Raw genomic sequence first — 20,791 nt, 5'->3', positions numbered from 1 at the left:
GTAAAGCCTGGTTTTATTACTTACCAAATCTGAGTTCTTTTTCCTTCAGTTCTGAAGTGGAACTGTAAGACCTATTTGTCCTCCAGTATTTTATGCATTAAACAAAATAATAGCTACATACCTATGCGTTCAATAATTCTTCTTGCTCTTTGTGTTATTTTCACAAATTCCTCAAATCTGAGTCATTTTTTATATTAATACTGCTGGTTATATGACAGATGATAGTGACATCAGCCAAAAAAGAATTTGTGATAATGGAGAAATTCTGCAGAACCTGAATTCCAGTCCAGGTGGACTGAGATTCAGGGAGTGGAATTATCTGCAGCTTCATCTAACTTTGGTGAAAGAGACGGATGAGTCACATTATACAAATGGCTCAAGATAATGGCAAATGAAAATGTTCTGGTTCTTAACTCACGCTGATTTAATAATATTTGTACAACAACAACATTAAATTCTAAGTATCTGCCAGCAAATTGGACTTTACCCAGAAATTTCTTCTCAGAGGTAAGTAAGGTTGTCCTCCCTGGAGGCACACTCTGAGCGATTGCCTTGTGGGCACACAGCTCTGAGGTACAGCTTCGGGGTAGTTGACTGTGCCACCTTCCAGTTCTCAAACACTCCTCCTCCTCACTCCTCTGTTGGAGCTTTCATTGTTCTTTCTGATACTTTAGGTGTCTGGGAGGACCATCGATGAAGCCAGAGTAAGGGATTACTACTTTGACTGGTAGTTGCTTATCTGATTGCCTAGCTGGGCCTGGGCTCTTGAGGAGAATGGTACCAGGGAAGAATGAGTCACATTGGAGCCCATAGAGGGGTCTTTTAAATATTTGACTTAATTCATACACACATATGTAGTTTGAGGCTGCTTGTTCATTCCCAGTCTCCAAGACCTGAAATAATCATAAAGAAACTATATTACCCCACATTGGAGCACTGGACTGAGCTCCCAAGGTCCTGATGAGGAGCAGAAGGAGCGAGAACATGAGGGAGAAAGTCAGGAACGTGAGGGGTGCGTTCACTCATGGAGACGGTGGGACAGAACTAATGGGAGATCACCAACTCCAGTTGGAATGGGACTGATGGATCATGCGACCAAACCTGTCTCTCTGAATGTGGCCAACAGCGGGGGCTGACTGAGAAGCAAAGGACAATGGCGCTGGGCTCTGATTCTTCTGCATGGACGGGCTCTGTGGGAGCCTTCTCAGCTTGGTCGATCACCTTCCTGGACCTGGGGGGAGTTGGGAGGACCTTGGTCTTAGCATAGAGTGGGGAACCCTGATGGCTCCTTGGCCTTGAGAGGGAGGGAGGGGAGGTATGGGTGGAGGGGAGGGGAGGGAAGGGGGAGAAGGAGGGGAGGGAAGGGGGAGGAGGAGGGGAGGGAGGGGGGAGGAGGAGATGGAAATTTTTAAATATAAAAAAATAAACCATAAGAAAAAAAATCAATAAACTTGAAAGTTATATAAAAAAAACACATTGCAAACTCAAAAAAGAAACTATATTAATTAAAATGCTGCTCAGCCTTATTATTAACTAACTCTTACATTTTATATCAAACCATTTACATTATACTGTGAATCATCACAAGGTTGTGACTTAACAGTAAGGTTCTAGTTGATGGCTTGCATCTTTCTCCTTTGGCAACTACATGGCGTCTCTCTGATTCTGCCTTCTTTTCTCCTCTTCTCTGCTTGGAATTCTCACCTTGCTCTATTCTTTGCTGCCATAGACCCAAAGCAGCTTCTTTATTAACCAATGGTAATAAAACATATTCACAGCATACAGAGGGGAATCACACATATAATGTGTTTTGATCAAATTCACCTACTCAATTCTTCTCCTCACCCCATCTCTTGCCTTCTCTCCATCTCCCTCTCCTGCATTCCTTCTCTCTTTCCCTCCCTCCCTGCTTCCTTCCTTCCCCTCTACCCTTTCTGTTTCCCTTTCTCCCCCTATCCCCAAATCTGCTGAGTCTATTGTGAGACCATCCCCCTAAGCATGAGTAGACCTTCAGGGCCTTTACATCCCTGAAGAAATCTGTCTTCCATTGGGCAGTGTCCATTGCAGCAGCCCCTCAGCTTCTGGTGGAACTTCATGATCCCTCCCCATACATACTGGGATTTTGACTGGTTTACCTTGTGTAGGTCTTGTGCTTGCAGTTCCTGCTACAGTGAGTTGGTGCACTATACTGTGATTCATCGCAGCAAATTCTGTTTGGCTGCACATCTACTCCCTTGGATCTTACAACCTTTCTGGCCTCTCTTCTGTGATGATCCCTGTGCTCTATGGTCTTCAGAAAAAAAGCAGGTAATGCAGATGCATAAAACAGCTGCTAGTGAGGGGAAATCCCTGCTTGAACTTTCAGTACATAGTGCCTATATTCCCATCAGTTTGGTGAGAAATTCTCTCTCTCTCTCTCTCTCTCTCTCTCTCTCTCTCTCTCTCTCTCTCTCTCTGTGTGTGTGTCTATCTCCCCCCAGTCTGAGAAGGTCTTGCTTTCCTTCATTCCTGAGGATTTTTTTTTTGATCTAAGATCATAAATCCACAAATTCTTCTCTTGAAGCAATTGAAAACAAAATGTTACCATGTCATCCAAGTTTCCATGGTATCTGATATAAAGTCTGCTATCATCTGAATTATTTTCTGCTATCTTTTTTTTTTCAGGGATGTTTTCAAGACTTATTTTCAGAACTTTTCAGGTAATCATGCTATATTCTTGTCTACTCAGCTTCTCAAATTTGAAGTTTATGTTGCCTTTCAAATTCTTCCAGTACTCTTTAGCCCTTACCTTCCCCCTCTTCCTCTGAAATGCTGATGTCATTATTTGTGCTTTTTTATTTATTCTCCTGGTTCCAGGGCTATAGCATAATTAATCAAAACACCCAGAGACAGAAATTGGGGTTCAACCTGAAGGTCAGAAAAGAGAAACAGCTGACCAGTGGTTTTTAACCTCTATCTTAGTCCAAAATGGTGATCCTGCCTCCAGGAATCCTCAGAATGAGACTGTGCCTGAGATCTGTCTCCTCCCATGTTATATTCCTCTTGAAGGCTTGGATTAAAGGTATGCATCACTACTGCCTGGTCTGTAAGGCTGACCAGTGAGGCTGTTTTACTCTCTGATCTTCAGGAAAGCCTTATTAATTAAAATACAAATGAAATATCACCACACAGTGTCATGAAAAACCCTAAGTTATTAAGACATTTAAAATGCAATATTCTGTAGTCTTTGGAAGATATGAAGTATGCCTATCTAACTGAAATATATCTCTATATATCTAGAAAATCTAACTAACATGACTACAAGCTTAACTATTATCAATGATTATTCATTAGCAACCTATATTTCCTAATTATACATTACATTTTTAAATGAACTACACAATCACAATACCTTAATCGTTATTAGAAATACATATACATATAACAAAATAGACCTTAAATTTCTATCAATAAGACAAAATTTATACCAATGTAAATTATTCATATCTATATCATCTCCCCCTTTAAATGTAAAAGAACATTTATAAACAATATTTGGGAATATGGATGTAGTTATTTCTCTCCAAACTGCTTCTTGCTGAATGGGGGCGCTGTTAATCAGATCTTCATGGTGTAACGTGTGCCAGGTTCATCTCAGTCATCAGTTGGGTGAAGTAATTTTCTGAAGGTGTTCACAGCAACCTTTCAGGAGGGCGTGGTCTATCATACCATATTGGGATAGAAGCAATCCACACGGTCTCATTTTCTGTAAAAACAAAAGAAACTCCTTTCCAAAGCATCATATCCTTAGATCTAAATTCTGAAGTCAAGGTATTTTCAAAATATCTATCTTGGATTAGTTCAGCAGCATTTGTAAACAAATATCTTTTAGCAGCTATTGCTTTTTCCTCAGCATTCAAACAATTCAAAGAGAGCATAATAGCATACAGTATCAAGATTCTCCGTATATTTTCCATCTTTGTACGGCTTTATTTTAACCTCTATTTCGTTTATTTTTACTTTTATTTTTTGATAAGTTCTTTGTATATCTTTGTCCTGGAATAACTCTGCAGACCAGGCTGTCCTTGAACTCTCAGAGATCCGTCAGCCTCTGCCTTCCAAGTTCTGGGATTAAAGGTGTGTACTACCACACCTTGAACTCACAGAGATCTGTCTGTCTCTGCCTCCCAGGCATTCGGATTAAAGGTGTGTGCTACCACACCTTGAAGTAACAGAGGTCAATCTACCTTGCCTCCCAAGTGTTGGGATTAAAGGTGTGTACCACCACAACAAACTACTTCCTTTTTTCTTTTTCTTTTTTACTTTTAAGAACTTTAACCAGCCTGCATATACTTTTAATACATTGTAAACCATTTAGACATTTTCTTCAACTTTGAATCTTTCTTTTACTGTATATCTTTCTTTTTGTGACCACATAAGTCTTTAATTTACCCACCAAAATCGGTAGAACTAAAGCCGTAACTTTGGCGGCTGGATCCAGCCCATGCTTTAGCTTTCTAGCCTCATGGTGGAGGTACCCGCAGGAGCCATGTTTATCGCCACAACTCTATGGCATTTCAAGGTCCTTGCCAGCAAGCAAGCTGCAACAGTGTCAAACAACAGTCAGGACCGCCTGCTTGAAAGAGTCAGAGTTTGCCCTGGCAGGACGGCCCAGAAAGCCGGCATTTTAAAACAGCACAGCTTTTTTTTTTTCTGCTATGGCTGAAAACCGAAAAGCACACGTTCAGACCCGAGAAATTGCTGCTACCAAGAAGCCATGCTTTGCTCTATTCTTTCCCAAGCTTTCTCAGGTTTTCTGTGGATTCAGTTATCCACGTTGGCGCCATTCTGTAGTGTTGGGAGCTGCGGGCTGCATTTCTGCCCGGCTCCCTCGGTACCTGAGTAGCTTTACCCGAAATAATTACACGGAAACTGTATTCTTTTAAATACTGCCTGGCCCATTATTTCCAGCCTCTTACTCACATCTTGACTAACCCATATCTAATAATCTGTGTAGCACCACAAAGTGGTGCCTTACCAGGTAGATTCTAGCGTACGTCCATCTTGGGCTGGAGCTTCATCGCGTCTGGCTTCTCTCTGAGGAGAGGCACTGCAGTCTGACTAACTTAGGTGAGGAGTGGCATCTGACTGAGCCATCTACCTCACTTCCTCCTTCCTGTTCTGTCTACTCCACCCACCTAAGGGGCGGTCTATCAAATGGGCCAGGCAGTTTCTTTATTAGCCAATGAAATCAACTCAAACAGAAGACTCTCCCACATCAACATAGGGCTTCATTCATTGGCTATGCTCTACAGACTGGGGAGTGTCTACAGTTCTGTCTGCCCGCTTGCTAACTGTGTGTCCCTTCCCTGTGATAATGAGCCCCCCTAAGCCTTTTAGTTTGCTTGTTTTTCAGTTTAGAGTTTTCAATTGACTTCTTGCATCATCTAGCTTGTTTATGGAATCTTTGTTTTTCTTGTTTAAGTTTTTTGTATTTTTAATTGGATTTATGTTTTTCAAATCTGTACTTCGAGGCACTTTTATTTTGGGTGCTTTAAACATTTGCCAATAGCCAGATGTGGTGACGCCTAAGTGCCAGTAATGCCGACAACTGTCATGTGTTGGCTCTTATAGTTTGTATTTGGCTTTCACTTTGAGACCTGCTTGCTATTTGGTGAACTAGGCAGTATTTTTTGCTGGAATTTGGTTGTTTGGATTGTGTTAGGAAGCCGAGTGTTTGATTGAACTCTTCCATTTTAACTGGCTGTTTTTGACACTGTGCTGACAGAGAGGGAGAGCTTGCTGGACTAAAATGCCAGGTGGAGTTGGCTTCTTTTGGTTCTTTTGCAAAAGGCACTCCTTGTTCTAGTAGGACAGGGAGAAAAGTTGCAGCTGTGAAGGTGCAGTGAGGTCAGCTTCCTTCCCACCCAGTCCTGGTGAAATCCCTAAGTCTCCCTCTCCTTGGCATCTTCTGATGTTACAGTTAGCTCACCACAGGGCATTCCGATACTCAGTTTTTGTGTGTGCATGTGTTTGTGTGTGTGATTTTTAATTTTTTTGACACAAAGTCTTGTTATATAGTCTTGATATCAAAATCCTCTTGACCCAGCCTACCAAGTGGTAAAATTGTAAGCCACATCTGAAAAGTCATCTTTAGATATAGGAAACTGAAATCCTTCCTAGTCTCGCACTTATAGCTTCTTCCCTGGGAACTAATTTTTTCATTATTTCCCCATGGGAACATTTCTCCCATGCTTTTCTTCCTCCATGACGAATTATCACAGCTGAAAGTATATTTTCTTCCAGCTTTCTTCTTTTTTTTTCTGTTCTGCCTACTGTTTACCAGAACTCACCTCCTGTGTGCCTCAATTCTCAGGCACCTATTGTGTGCCTTAATTCTCAGTCTTTGCTTTTGGACACTTGTATTTTGTTTACTTTACTCACAGAATTTCACTTTTCAAAAACAGCCTAAATAGGATTAGTTCACAGTGTGGAAAAGCAGGTCTGTGTCCCTTGAGCTAAAGGTTCTTCCTGTGCCCCTTGCCCTGTCCCCCTGTGTGCATGTGCGTGTCTCAAGTTTACTGAGAAGGGGTCAATAAGGAACTAGCTGAAGAGCTGATTTTTAATACTAAAATCCATTTCCTCCAAGGAAAGGAAACGCAAAAGGGTTTAGATCCGATTTCTCTGTCTCAGCCACTTGGTTGGCGTGATGGCCATTAGAAGCTATAAATAGGTCAACTTTGCTAGAAGCATCTTAGAGAAACATCAGGAAACGACTGCTTTATTTATGGTGTTTCGGAAATTAGCATGCCAGCAACAGAGTTTCACCTCTAATTTTCTTTGGCAAATATTCTGCTATGGAAATTGTCACCCCTTTATCAGCCTCTCAGAGGCGTTCTTTGAATTAATGCCCTTCTCCCCTGCTCCATATACTCTTAGACTTTTCTGGATGACAAAATGGGATTTAAGTGATTGATTAACAAGTTCTGTTAATGATTTTGATTAGCTCTATTTGTTTTGCATGTAATTATCTTCTCTCGGTAATTAGAATTTAGTCACAGTATTCATACTTGATATAATTTTGGATAAAGATTTCCATAATTAAATTCAGATATATTTATAATTTCCAAGCAATTATAGAACAATTTATCAAAACCTACAGCAATTCTGTATTCTGACAAGAAAAATGATTTGTTTTAAAATCAGAAGTAGCTGTGGCTCATATACAATAACTGATAACACAAATCGATTATGCTTTTAAAAATCATGTTTTCTGACAAATTATTTGCAAGATAAAATGGGTATTAATATGGGAACAGTAACCTTTTCTTCAGAGAGACTTGAATGGGCTGGCCTTTTGAAATACTGTATTAGATTCGTCTTTTTTTGAATCCCAGTTACACCATATCTGGTGTCTGGAGAAAAGAGCCTGGTTATCCTTATCTGCCTCTGCTCATGGCCCTCCTGAAAACATTGTATTTCTGAGCTACAGCAGCCAGAGGCTGGCTGGGTAGGCCACCTTTATCCCCTTAGGGGAAATGAAGTGGTTATCTGGATTTATTCAGGTTAACTGCAGGGCCAGGACTGAGCAGGGCTTTAGCTGGCCCATCCTTGAGTCTCGGAGCAGCCAGAGCTCCCAGGTCCTCTTAAAAAAGGCAGAAGCGCCAGGTGCTCAGCCTAGGATGGTTTGTGGGAAGTGTGGTTCCTTCCCTGCAGGGCCAATTAAGCCAATGGATAGAAACAACTTTTGACATTCTTTCAGCGAAGTTTTTCACACATTGTCCTATAAACTGTTTTCTCTAGCGTCTTCAAGATCATCCTAATTGGCTATGCCCTTCTTTTAGTTGGAAAGCCTTTGAAAGATTTGAACCACACATTCCTTTACTCATATTTGCTTATTAGTGACATTCCCTTTGGACTTTGATTAAAGCAGCCACACTAAAATTTTTATACGGTTTTATAGTGGATATTGAGTGATCCAAACAAACTCTCACTGTGAGCCAGAGAGACCCAGGGAGAATCGCACATGAGTCCTACAAGAGTGTACGTTTTATCTGTCCCCTGGCTCTGGTGAGTGGCACCTTATAATCAGAAGAAGCTGCCACCAGGGGGCCCATCAAAGTCAGCCCTAAAATTGCTGTCTCAACACTTTCTCTCTCTGTGTGTGTGTGTGTGTGGGAGGGCAAACATTTGGGTGGCAGTGGCTAGAACAGGGAATGGTCCTTTTCTCATTTGTTTACTTAGTCAAAACAAGCAAAAGCAGAGCAGGTGCTGGGAGAAGCTGATGGACTTTTCCTTATATCCTATTTCTATATTTTGAACTTCAAAACCTGAAAGAGGAAATCAGCTCTTAGTTACTCCTTAGGCTTCAGCTCAGCAGAGTCTCTGCTGACTTGATCTCCAGAGTGGGATAAACCAAGCAGCCGCACCATCCTGTGGAGCTCTGTGAGCCTGCAGCTAGGAGCGTTGCTCGGTGGTGTCTGTGTGGATATGCGACTTCTTTTATCCTAAGTTAAGCTTCTCAACATGGAATTATCCATCCCTCACACCAAAGCCAGGTAAATGGGTGATTCCCAGTACAAAGACAAACCCTCCTCCTGTGCCTGCTCTGCCACCACCACACAAATGAGAAATTCTTGCTTGGTGCTGTGTTCTTAGAGTTGGTGACACAATACATCATTTTTAGCTTTAGTGATACTGTCACCTGTAATCTGAGGAAATGTTTGTTGCTTGTTCCCTTTCCTTTCCACAAAATGGCTAGAGCATTGGCTACTTTTTCTGACCCTTGTGACAAAATACCTGACAGACACAACTTCAGGGAGAAAGAGTTTTATTTATTGATTTATTGTTTGATTTTTTTCTTTCTCATAATTTCATGAGGTTCAGGCCACATGGCAGGGAAGATGTGGTGGCCAAGCAATTCTTCTGTCCTGGTTTTTGGGGATCTTTTGGATCTCATCTTTTTGAAGGCAAGAATTAAATCCAAAGACATTACCTGAGCAGAAGTTCATTTAGCGAAACTAAAGGAAGCAAATATTACAAAGGACTGGAGAGGAAGCCCAAGCACGGGTCAGCCCAGTGGAAACTATGCTGTAAATTTTAAAGATTTCATGAACATTGATGAGGACTGTGGGTGTTCATGCAGTAAGGGGACTTCCCTCCCCAATCATGGTGGACTAGATTTTCTTTTTTGGGGATATTTCTACCCATGAACCTCTAGAAAACATTTATAAGAGGTGGAGAGGGGTCAAGACAACAGTACAAGTGGTATAATGAGGTCAAGTCTATTAATGGGCGTGGCGGAAAGATACCCTGGTAACTTAGCTTCTGATATGTTAAGGTCACCCTAGCTGCAGCCTCAGGCATGTTTAATAACGAAGCAAGACTCTGACCATCAGAACAGACAGCTACTGAGATGCACCAGCACTTTTCCTCACATCCAGCTCCTTTCTACCTGCTGTTGTTGGGGTCATATGGGGAAGCTCCCCACACATGGGCAGACCAGCAATCAGAGAACTGGACCAGAATCAGGACCGGGTTATAACCCTCAAAGGCCCACCCCTAGTGATCTGCCTCTACTGGGATCCTGGTAGGCCAAATGATCACGTTCACCTTTTTCTTTCTGATGAGGGAGGTTGGCATACCATTTAATTTCACTAAGATTATTTTTCAGTTGAAAAATGCAGATATTAGTAACCACCTCCCAGGATTTTAAAGAGGATTAAGTGAAATAATGATCCTAAAATGTTGAACATATTATTATCTCATAGCAAATGTCCTGCTGTTAAAACTGTGATAATTGTTATTAAAAGCTAGACAACTCATCTCTGTTAGGGAGTATGAATTGGTAAAACCATTCAGAATAAACATTTGATTTAATCATTCTCCTTCCAGAAATTTCTTTTGAGGAAACAGGACATAAGGATATATTTACAAGGAATGGAATTTTTATAGTGTCAAAAATGGAAACAATTTAATATTTCTCAGTGAGGGAATGACTGAAATGATGGGTTGTATAGATTTGTGCTATTCTTGCTTCTTTTTGCAGTGAATTAATGCAGTGGTTAATACAGAAAGTCATGTCTGGTCACAGTGTCAAAAATCAGCCAGTGTGTGTGTTCAGCTATGGATGAATCATGGTTTAAATATTTTCTAAAGTTAATAATTTGGCCCATATTGGAAACCTCTTGGCATTTATTTCTGACATTTTTCTGTCTAGATCCATATGATAAAGGAAGCATATTGCTCTTTCTGATCTCCTGGGTGAGATAAACTCAGCCCCTTGGGAAACCTCTGCAGGAGGGCCTGTGGCAGGATCTCGTCTGGAAGCCTCTGAAAGCCAGTAAGTATTAATTTCAGTTGAAGACAAGCTTAAGTAGCAAGTTCTGAACGGTCTCTGGTAAATGGTAACATTCAACTTCTCCTTGGCATTCAAGTCTGCCCAGCTCACCATCTGAGTCCAGGTCTTGCTGTTCTGAAGGGCATTAGGATAGATTTCCTAGGGGAACGTTGTGTCTCATTAAGTCCAGAGGCACAGTTAGACACCAGTCTTCCTCAGCTTATGGCAGGGCCCACCCAAGGAGTGAGAGTTACTGATGGGCAGCAGTGGTGGAAATGATTATGTCACTCAGCAAACCAGAAGCCGCTGCTACCATATAAATCCAATTTAAATGTCATTAAGAGGGAGCTAAAGGAAGGAGGAAATAGATGCTTACTCTCAGCTGGAAGGATAGCCATCATTTCAGATTAATTTGGAAGTGGAAGTGAACCTAAAGAACACAAGTCCAGCCCTTGTTTGAAAGGTTAGAAATTAGCTGGTGAAGGCCATCTGGCTTTCTTTGTAACCATACACCTGATAATTAGCAAAGTTTGTCAAGGAACAGAGACTTGGATCCAGGTAGCATTTCCACACTGTACATGAGGGATGGTGGAGTTCTTGTACAGGGGTTTGAATCTGGGAGTTTGGAACATCAGTTCCTACCTACCAAGCTCCTGTGCAACAGGGGCTACCCTTCACGTTCTTTCTGGTTTCCTGTGTTTTCACCTGCAAAATGAAAGTGGTATGACACTATTCCTTTCATCTTTAACAGCTTCATGTATTTTGTGGGAGTTGCTAGTTCTATGTTCAAGCAGGTAGACTTGATAGATGATCATAGATGTGTTTGGCAGACATCTAGCATTCTAAAGAAATGGGCAGTAGGGCCATGGATTGTTCAAAGAATGAGGATGAGCATTGGAGCAGGTGGCACTTAGTTTGACTATCTTGAGTTCTTTCTGAAATTCACATACTGAAACTTCTAATTATCTCTATTTGTTTCTTTTCTTGTTGCCATGGCAAAATACCTGACAAGAAGCAGTTTATTTTGAGAAGCTGAGGGAAGAAGGTCTTACTTTGCCTTGCAGTTCAAGGGACTGAAATCTGTCATGGTGGGAAAGGCATGGCAACAGGAGGCAAAGGCATCTGGTCACATTGCATCCACAGTCATTAGCTTAGTTACTTTTTTACCACTGCGAAGAGACAACATGCCTAAGGCAAATTCCAAAAGAAAGCATTTTATTTGGGGATCACATTTCCAGAAAGTAGTAGAGTCCATGACTATCATGGCAGGGAACATGGCAGCAGGCAGGCAGGTATGGTGCTAGAGTAGTAGGGGAAAACTTATACATTTATCCATGAGCATGCAGCAGAGAGAGATAACTGGTAATGATATGGGCTTTTGAAATCTCAAAGTCTACCCTTAGTGACACATCTGCTCCAACAAGGCCACGCCTCCTAATCCTTCTCAAACAGTTCTACAAACTGCAACCAAACATTCAAACAAGTACACCTAAGGGGGTTATTCTTATTCAAACCAACACAGCCAGAAGGCAGAGAGTGGACAAGAGATGAAGTTAGGCTACAAAACCTCAAGGCCTGCCCCCAGTGATCCACTTCCTCCAGTGAGGCCTAGCCTCCTAAAGTTTCTACAACCTTCCTAAATGGGAGTCCAAGATCAGCTGTGGGCCAAGTATTCAAGCACATGAGCCTATGGAGGACACTTAATATCCAAATGACCAAAGTTGTTATTAGGAGTTTAGAGGCTGGACAGAAGGCTTAGCAGTTAATGGCACTTCCTGCTTTTGTAGATAGCCTGGATTTGGTTCTCAGCACCCACATGGTCACAACTGCTGGAAACTCTATTTTAGATCATCTAACACCATTTTCTGGCCTCTGAAGGCTGCTGCATACATATAGTGCCTATAAACTCACTCAAACACAGACATAGGCCAATAATCAAAAACAAAACAAAACAATAAGAGGTGGTGGTGGTTGGGATGAGAAATGCCCCCCATATGCTTGGGCATTTGAGCAGTTAGTTATCAGTTGTTGCTGCTGTTTGGAGAAGTTATGGGATGCACAGCCTCACTGGGGAAGTACGGCACTGGGAGTAGGCTTTGAGAGGTTCCAGTTCACCCTGTCTAAATTGACTTGTGGTAGAGATTTGATCTCGTAGCTGCCTCCTGCCATCCCTACAGCTTGCTCTTATGTCTCCCCATTATGATGGACTCTTACCCATCTGGATCTATAAACTCTCACTATTTCACATCTCCTTTGTTGTATGCCTTAATGCACCAATAGAAAACGTAACCAACACAGAGGTAACTGCTTCAAAAGAGGTGGAGCACTAATAACAAGGATTTGGAGATAGCAGAGGACTGGAGATATCCAGGCACCTCGGCAATTTGACTTTCTACCATGTGAAGATATGCATTAAAGGTATTATCTAGGAAGTAGAAATCAGAGCTTCACTAGACCTGAACCTGCTGGTGCCTAGATATTGGACCTTGTAGCCTCTAGAATTGAGGGATAAATTTATATTATTTATAAGATAACCATCTAAAACATTTGACTTTAGCCAGCACAAGTGAACAAGACAGGAAGGACTAGAAAGGGCACATTGGGAAGGGCACCTAAAGCAAGACAGATAGTGAAACATGGGTAAAATGAAAATAGAGAGGGAAACATTGAGAGCAGAATTCTTTTTTTTTCAAGGCAGGGTTTCTCTGTAGCTTTGGAGCCTGTCCTGGAACTAGCTCTTGTAGACCAGGCTGGCCTTGAACTCACAGAGATCTGCCTACCTCTGCCTCCCGAGTGCTGGGATTAAAGGCATGCGCCACCACTGCCCTGCTTGAGAGCAGAATTCTTTAAGGAGTGATGAAAGTGGGAGGATGGGGGAAGAGAGGGACAGGAGCAGGAGGGCTAATAAAAATGAAAAAGCCATACAGGATCCCCCAAGTTATTTTGTAACCAGATTAAAAAGAGTTAAAGACAAAGGATTAAGAGATGGCTAGAAAATGCTGCTGCCAGAAGCTGTGGCTTATTAAACAGATATCCATTCCCAGGTTGGGATAGGTTCATATCAGTTGTTGATCAAGAAGGATCCAGAGTCCCTTCCAAATAATATGAGCTCTTCCCATTCTACACCAGAACTAAACTATAAGACCATGTTACGGTTTGATTTTAATATATAGAGAAATCAAGTTTGAACTGAATTGAATGTGTCCTCCTTGCTGTCTAGCATTCACAGAACTAGAACAGGGTATGCAGGATGCTAGGGTACAAAAGGCATCAATAATCTTATCCAGGCATTTATGTCTATGAACTACAATACCAATTTGCCAACCAAGATGTATCTACCTGTGCAATAGTGGCACAAACTGTTGGGAAATATAACCAACTACCTTCTGATTGTATTTGAGATCTAGTCTGCAGGAGGGAATCCTTGTTTGATACTTTAAAACATATGGCTGAGGAGGTCTTAGACCCTCGAGTATACTTAGGATTGTTGTTAGCTAAATTAATAGCGTCAAATTATCCTGCAAATATATGTGTTATATTCACAGACAAATGGTGCTCCCAGTCTTAGTCAAAGAAGGAAACATCTCTTTGCAGTAAATGGGCAGTGATGCCGAAGATGCAGAGCAGCTCAAGGTGCTGAGAATGGGAGATGTTTGAATGCTTACTCTAATAAGACATTTATAGCTTCCCACCAAGGTTCAGGAGACATGGGAGGAGGCAGAAGGAATGTAAGAGTCAAAAGACAGAGTAAAGAGCTGTGAAGCACCATTTTCTGGGCATGACACAGCTATTGTAACCATAACGGACAGTAGTGTGGATACTTATATCGGGATTATCAAAAGTTATTCATGGGTAGAGGAAGGACTCAAGAGGCCCTACTTTACTTTTCCTGATGAACTAGTGGTTTCTTTGTAGATTCAAGGAGAAGGGAGCCAATACCTTTAGTTGCATGTCCACTGAAAAGCCTACCAGGCACCAATGGACACTTCCAAACTCATGGCTACCCAGATGACCCTTATTAAACTCAGTGAGTCACAAAGCAATAAGAAAATTCATGAATGAAGGTGTCCCAGTTTTCTGTTGTTGTGATAGGACACCATGACCAAAGAAACTTATGAAATGAAACATTTAATGGGGTGCTTGCCTACAGTTTCAGAGGGTTAGTCCATGATCATCAAGGTAAAGGCATGGCAACAGGCACTGGAGCAGTAGCTGAGAGCTCATATCTGATCTATAAGTTACAGGAGGCAGAGTGAGACTGAAACCTCAAAGCCCATCCCAGTGACCATCTTCTCCAACAAGGTCACACTCACTCCAATTAAGCTATACCTAATTCTTCCAAAACAGTTCTACTATCTGGGGACCAAGCATTCAAATATATAAGCCTATGGAAGCAATTCTCATTCAAACCAGCACAGTGGAGAAAGGCTTTAGAAGGAGGAGGGGGGAAATGGAATGGAGATAGGAGAGGATGTAGGGTGAATATAGTGAAGAATGAATTATGTACATGTATTAAGTTGTCAATAAACAAATTTAGTTAATAAAAATGTAATAATAAAAATGACATGGAAGATGAAAAGGACTCACAACATTGTATTTGGCTCAAGTAAGTATCTCCTCACATTTGATTAAAAGCTGAATTAATGGCTGGGTCTGGGTATGGTGGTATGCCTTTTATCCTGTCGCTTGGGAGGCAGAATCAGGTAGATCTCGCCGAGTCTGAGGCCAGCCTGTTCTGCACTGTAAGTTCCAAGCCAGTCAGAACTACACAGTGAGACTCTGCCTCAAAAACAAAGTAACATAAAGGTTTAATTGTTTTGCTTGATTTCTCAGATTCTTGTAGCATAATCTTTAATTGTTTTTATTAACAGATGTGTTAACAAGTAAAATACCTTTATATCACTGTTCTTTTTTCAGAGCTGAGCTATTGTTTCCAGGTAGTAAATAAATGTCAAGATATTGACAAAAAATAAAGAGAGAAAGAAGAAGAAAAAAGAAAGGAAAAGAAAAAAGGGGATATCAATATAAGATAAAAAGGTAGATCATTGAATCTACTTCTTAAAGCAACTATTAGTTTTAAATGTATACATTGGTTTTACTTTTGTATATTGTATGCAAATTCTGTATATTGATAAAAATTTGAGATTAGTTTTATTAAAACATATCGTATATACATTTCTAATCTTGTTCAAGGCATTGTACCTATACATCTCATTTAACAATGTAATGCAAATTTCTAGTCCCTGAAAATTTTTATTATAACTGTTTAGGATAATAAAGAAATCTATGTTAGTAGTTAATCACCTAGTGTAATTGAAATTGTAGTCACATTAGGTATGTTTTCAAGGTCAAACAAAGATATAATTTAGATAGGTTATCTTCAAATACTTCAAAGATCTATAGAATATGGCATTTTAGATGTTTTAGTAACCCAGGTTCTTCTTTTTTATGACAATGATTAATGTCTGCTCCTGGCAGCACCAATCTACTTCAGAAAAGATAATGAGCATTGAAGAAACTCCACATGGAGCTTACTTTCTTTGTGGCAAAAGAAAATGGCCCTGCCTCAACTGCTGACATTGCACTGTCCTAAATAGACATGCAGCACACAAAATATCCTGCTTCACAGAAAAGTCTGTCAAATACGCTGGGCCTGTAAGACAAAGATGGATGCCCCAACATTGCAGAGGAGCTTTGGGTGACTATCCATACAGCCAGCTGTTTCTGTCATATTTTGGAAGTTGCTTACTTTCCCTTCCTGCTTGCTCAATTAATATTATTTTTTTTCTTGGGTCTTTGAATGAATTAAAGATTAGATAGTTATAGTTTACCAGACACAGAAAGCAAGTTACGATAGAAAGTAAATCAGGTATAAGATTTTTGACTCACCAAGATAGGATAGATATGAAATATTTTCTCTGAATTTGTCAATTGCAAATGCACTAGACATTGTCGATGTATTTATTGCCTGTATATATTGTGTATAGTCACTGTACCTATTGTATACAGTTTTATTATACTAGTTATAACTTTTTTTAAACAAAAAGGGGAAATGTAGTGGCATTTCAATTGTATTTTAATAAATAAAGACTACCTGAAGATCTGAGAGTAAGACTGGTCAGTCTTATAGACCAGGTTATGGTAACACACACCTTTAATCCCAGTGGCTATAATTACATGCACCTTTAATCCTGGTAGACACACTAGTTGACATAGAAATTGGGTGGTGCATGCCTTTGATCTCAGTGGTATGTGCATTTAATCCCAACCCTAAAGAGGAATATAGAATAGGGTGAGACAGTTCTCACACACATATTCTGAGATTCCAGGAGGTAGAAACGCCATTTCAGACTGAGGTAAGAGCTAGTGGCTGGATGTTTTCTTTGCTTTTCAGATCATTAGGTTGAACCCCCAATTTCTCTCTCTGAGTTTTTATTAATTGTGCTTTGTTTTCTCATGCTTTGTTCTTTTTTCATAATTAAAAAAATCTATTTCTTATATATGAGTGTTTTGTCTACATATCTGTGCCTGGTGCCTGAATTCAGAAAGAGCATTGAATCCCATGGAATAGAAGTCACAGATGGTTGTGAGTTACTACTTCCATGTTGGTAGCACCAAGTCCAGGTCTCCTGCAAGAGTGACAAGTCTCTACCACTGAGCACCTCTCCAGCCCTTCTTCCCTGTTGCCTTCCCCTTCCTCTCTCTTCTTCAGTGTGATGGTTTGCTATCAAATGTGTTAGAACCTTACAGATTTTTCATTATCATTACTTCTGTACGTTTCAATTAAGGAAAAACTTATAGTTTGCTTGAGTCACTGGAGAAATGAAAGGTATCATCTAAAGCTTAACATGCTCAAATTTTGCATAAATTTAAAGTGGACCCCCTTTTCTGATAAAAGACAGAAACAAGGCCATAGACTAACACCTACTCTTAGAAAAATTTATCAGTAGCTCTATTCCAATACTGCTTCCAATTAGCTCATGTCCTTTCTGGTTTTAAAGGACAAAGCTCTAAATTAGGAATGGTGCTTTCATTACGAATCAGAACATTAATTGCTACCATTTTTACATGCTGCAGAAGTGTCTCTGTGAGGTATGATACACACTTCTACAAGATGCCTGCATGAATTGTACCATATTTACTTTACATCAGTAATACATTAAATAGATGGTGGTCATTTTACTTATTTTATAAAAACACTATGAAATTACGAACATTTTCTTGAATGTCTGGAAACCTTTTAAACTGTATTTTACTATCAAACTATATATTGGGATATTGTAAGGATGGTGACTAAGAACCCTTGGAATTTTCTGTGGCCTTTTAATTTTACTAATGAGGGAAGATCGTTATTTTATTTAGATAGAAATTTCTGTTGCTGGGAGTGTATATGTAGTCAAAGCTTTCCCCATAGCACCAGGTTCAAGAGTATATCTTCCTAGTGGTCTTTATTTAGTTTCTTAAAAAATATTGCATTCTCATGTTTCTTTCGTTACTGTGTCTTAGAAATTACCACAGTTGTTGAGAAAATTATGATAGCTCTCACCAAGAGTTGGAGCAAAATGCTACAAAAATGCTGTGTGTGCACTATGAAATAGCCATGAACCCATGGGAGTGAAAGAATTAAGAGTTAGTTATGAGACATGGTCCTCCCACTGGTCAGAGCTCCATTCAGTTTCTGTTGTATGGGGTTTCAGGGTTAACATTAGTGTATGGATCCTGGAAGTAAAATAAAAACAGATCATGAAACCATGGTATAAGCCAGATGCAATGGTGCACATCTTCAGTCTCAGACCCTAGGAAGAAAAAGCAGGACTATAGCAAGTTGAAGGGTAACCCAAGACCAGGGAAACTTTGCTTCAAAATAACAAACCAAAACTGAAACAAAGCCCAAAAAGAAAAGAAAGGGAAGAAGAAAGTAAGTAAGGAGGTAGGGGCAGAAAGGAAGAAAAAGAAAGGAAGGAGCAAAGGAACAAAGCAAGGTGGAAGAAAGAGAAACCGTGTGTGAACCGGACGTGCCATGACACAGGCTGAGGAGGACTTGCACACACAGACAGAACTATTAGAGATAATGCTATGTGATACAGGCCGGGCCTCAAAAGATAAATGCTGTATGAACTCATATTTGTAAATCTCAAAATGTCAGTCCTGTGGACAGAGAACTGGTGGGGAAAGAGGGTTGAGGTAAAGAAACTCATTGCCTAAAGGGTGCAATGTTTCATTTCTGCCGTAGGATTGCAGTTTTGTGATCTGTTGTGCTACTGTGAATAATAATGTAAATTTCATAATTGCTGACGTATTTTTAATTGTTTCATCATATACACAAAAGATAAATTGATGATCTGGATAAATTCATAAACTTGATTGAATTTTTATATAATGTCACAGGGATTAGAACATTATATTGCACCCCACAAGCATATACAATTACTGCTTATTAATAAAAATCCTTTTTAAAGAGGGGCTAGCAAGATGACTCAGAAGTTAAGAGTGCTTGCTGCTCTTACAGAGGACCTAGGTTCAGTTTCTAGCATCCACATGGTGATTTATAAATGTCTGTACCACAAGTTCCAAGGGATCTGACACCCTCCTCTGGTCTCAATGGACACTGCACACATGTGATTCTTATACATATATGCAGGCAAAACACTCTCACACATTAAATGTATAAATGAGTTATTGTACTCTCAAAATATTTTTCAAAGTGGTCAAAGTGTCTAAACCACTTGTGGACAGTTTGGTAGTGCCTTCCATCACTTCCTCAAGCAATCTCTTAGTTGACTGTAATGAATCACTGCCCTAAAGCTGGGATTACTGAGTCTGCATGTCTTTCTCTCTGTACATACATTTTCATGATAAGGTCAATGAATTATACAGTTGACACATGAGTATGGGGTTAAAAATGGGAATTAATGGCATTTGTATGGACGAGGTGGATGTATCCATTTTGTAAAGGGGTGTTCTCACTAATGGGACCACATTATTTGGATATGCTTACTAAGCACTCAGCTTCACTCCAGTAACTTCACGGACTCATCATGCTCTGAATTTTCAAACTGACCAGTTTCTTTAATGACCGGTGCATTCTTTACTTAGACATGCCGATACATTTAATCATTTCATGGTGAAATTCAACTGGCCTGGGAGCCATTCGATCTCTTTAAAATGATGATCATCATTCATCAATAATTTACGTGCATCTTCCATTTGATAGGCTCTGAATTCTACATGGAGCAAGCAGCTGTAAGACAAACAAGTTATATAAGGTCTGTGGGGTGAAATCTCAATAAAACAAGCAATTGCAGCAATAGGCGAGAGTATTCCAGAGTGAAAAGAGCAAGCAGCACTGGCCACATCATCCCTAACCCAGGAGATCTTCCAGATGACAGCGAAGCAAATTTGAGATGTGAAAGAAGGAGCAAGGAAGGGTAGACACGAGTAGGGTATTCTTGGTGGTGGGAACTTCCTGAGTGACAGCTCAGAGGAGAGAGCAGGCTCCGCCTTCAAGGCGCCTAAGGATTTGGTGAGAGCTGTGAGGTGATAATGGCTGGTGAGCTTAGCGAGGAAGGACCAGATCATGGAGGCTCTTACCATGCCTACTTGATAAACTGGGCTCTTCCCTATGAGACATGGGGAAGATTTTGATGATTTTAAACTAATGATTTGCTTTTTGTTCATTTTTTTTTTTTGTGGTCTTGGGGATGGAGCCCAGGGATTTATACAAGTTCAGCATGGGTTATATGTATTACTGAGCTTCACCCCAGTGCCAATGACTAGTTTGCAGTTCGCTGAGATCATGCTGGCTTGGAGAAGGGATTCAAGGGAGTTACAAAGGGATTATAAAAAGTGAAGAGCCATGCCATTTCAAACAAAAGTGGGTAATGGCATATAAGATGAAGGAAAATGCTTTGAGATATATTTATGAGAAAGACTAGACAGAACTCAATGTTTGGACTAGAGGATGGAGTGGAGATGATGATATGGAGTAGAAAACGACAGGCCTGGAGAGACTTCTCAGTGAGCAAAGCAGCGGCCGAACACTGAGAGCCAGACTTACCTGTCTCAGAACTCAGGGGACAGGGGAGCTCTAGAGCAAGCTGGCTAGCAAGACTCTCTGAGTTCATGTGAGAGACCCTTGCCTCAAGATACAAAGGTAGAGATTGTTTGAGGAAGACACTCAGCAAAGAACTTCAGCTTACACACACACACACACACACACACACACACACACACACACACATTTCCACCAAACAGGAGCCCCTTGTTCATCAGAGCAGCCAGAGCAGCTCTAGTGAAGGAGACTCAAGGAGAAGAACCTCATGGGCTGTTGGTGAAATGCCCAGTTCTGAGCTAATCACGAACCTGGTCAGAGGATAGGGAATTGACCCGCTTATATTGCTGGCCAACATCTGTGTGACCCGCTTATATTGCTGGCCAACATCTGTGTGACCCGCTTATATTGCTGGCCAACAT

General features: G+C 40.6%; 1 long non-coding RNA gene across 3 annotated transcripts in view; it reads left to right on the top strand.

Annotated features, from left to right (window-relative positions):
- The window catches only part of LOC119816155, a 129,414-nt gene that overhangs the window by 72,584 nt on the left and 36,039 nt on the right, over positions 1–20,791 (top strand). Inside the window, exons 2-3 of one of the 3 annotated variants that reach the window (XR_005285688.2) lie at positions 2,665–2,699; positions 10,199–10,321. This is a non-coding gene — a long non-coding RNA (uncharacterized LOC119816155). Of the gene's footprint in view, positions 1–2,664; positions 2,700–9,330; positions 9,569–10,198; positions 10,322–20,791 lie in introns of those variants that run through there. The other 2 variants (XR_005285690.2, XR_005285689.2) reach the window with 2 other exon arrangements.

The sequence above is a fragment of the Arvicola amphibius genome, chromosome 6 (genome assembly GCF_903992535.2).
Source record: "Arvicola amphibius chromosome 6, mArvAmp1.2, whole genome shotgun sequence".
NCBI classification, from domain to species: Eukaryota; Metazoa; Chordata; class Mammalia; order Rodentia; family Cricetidae; genus Arvicola; species Arvicola amphibius.
The sequence above is the reverse complement of the archived record's forward strand: the minus strand, read 5'-3'. Positions and strand labels throughout refer to the sequence as shown.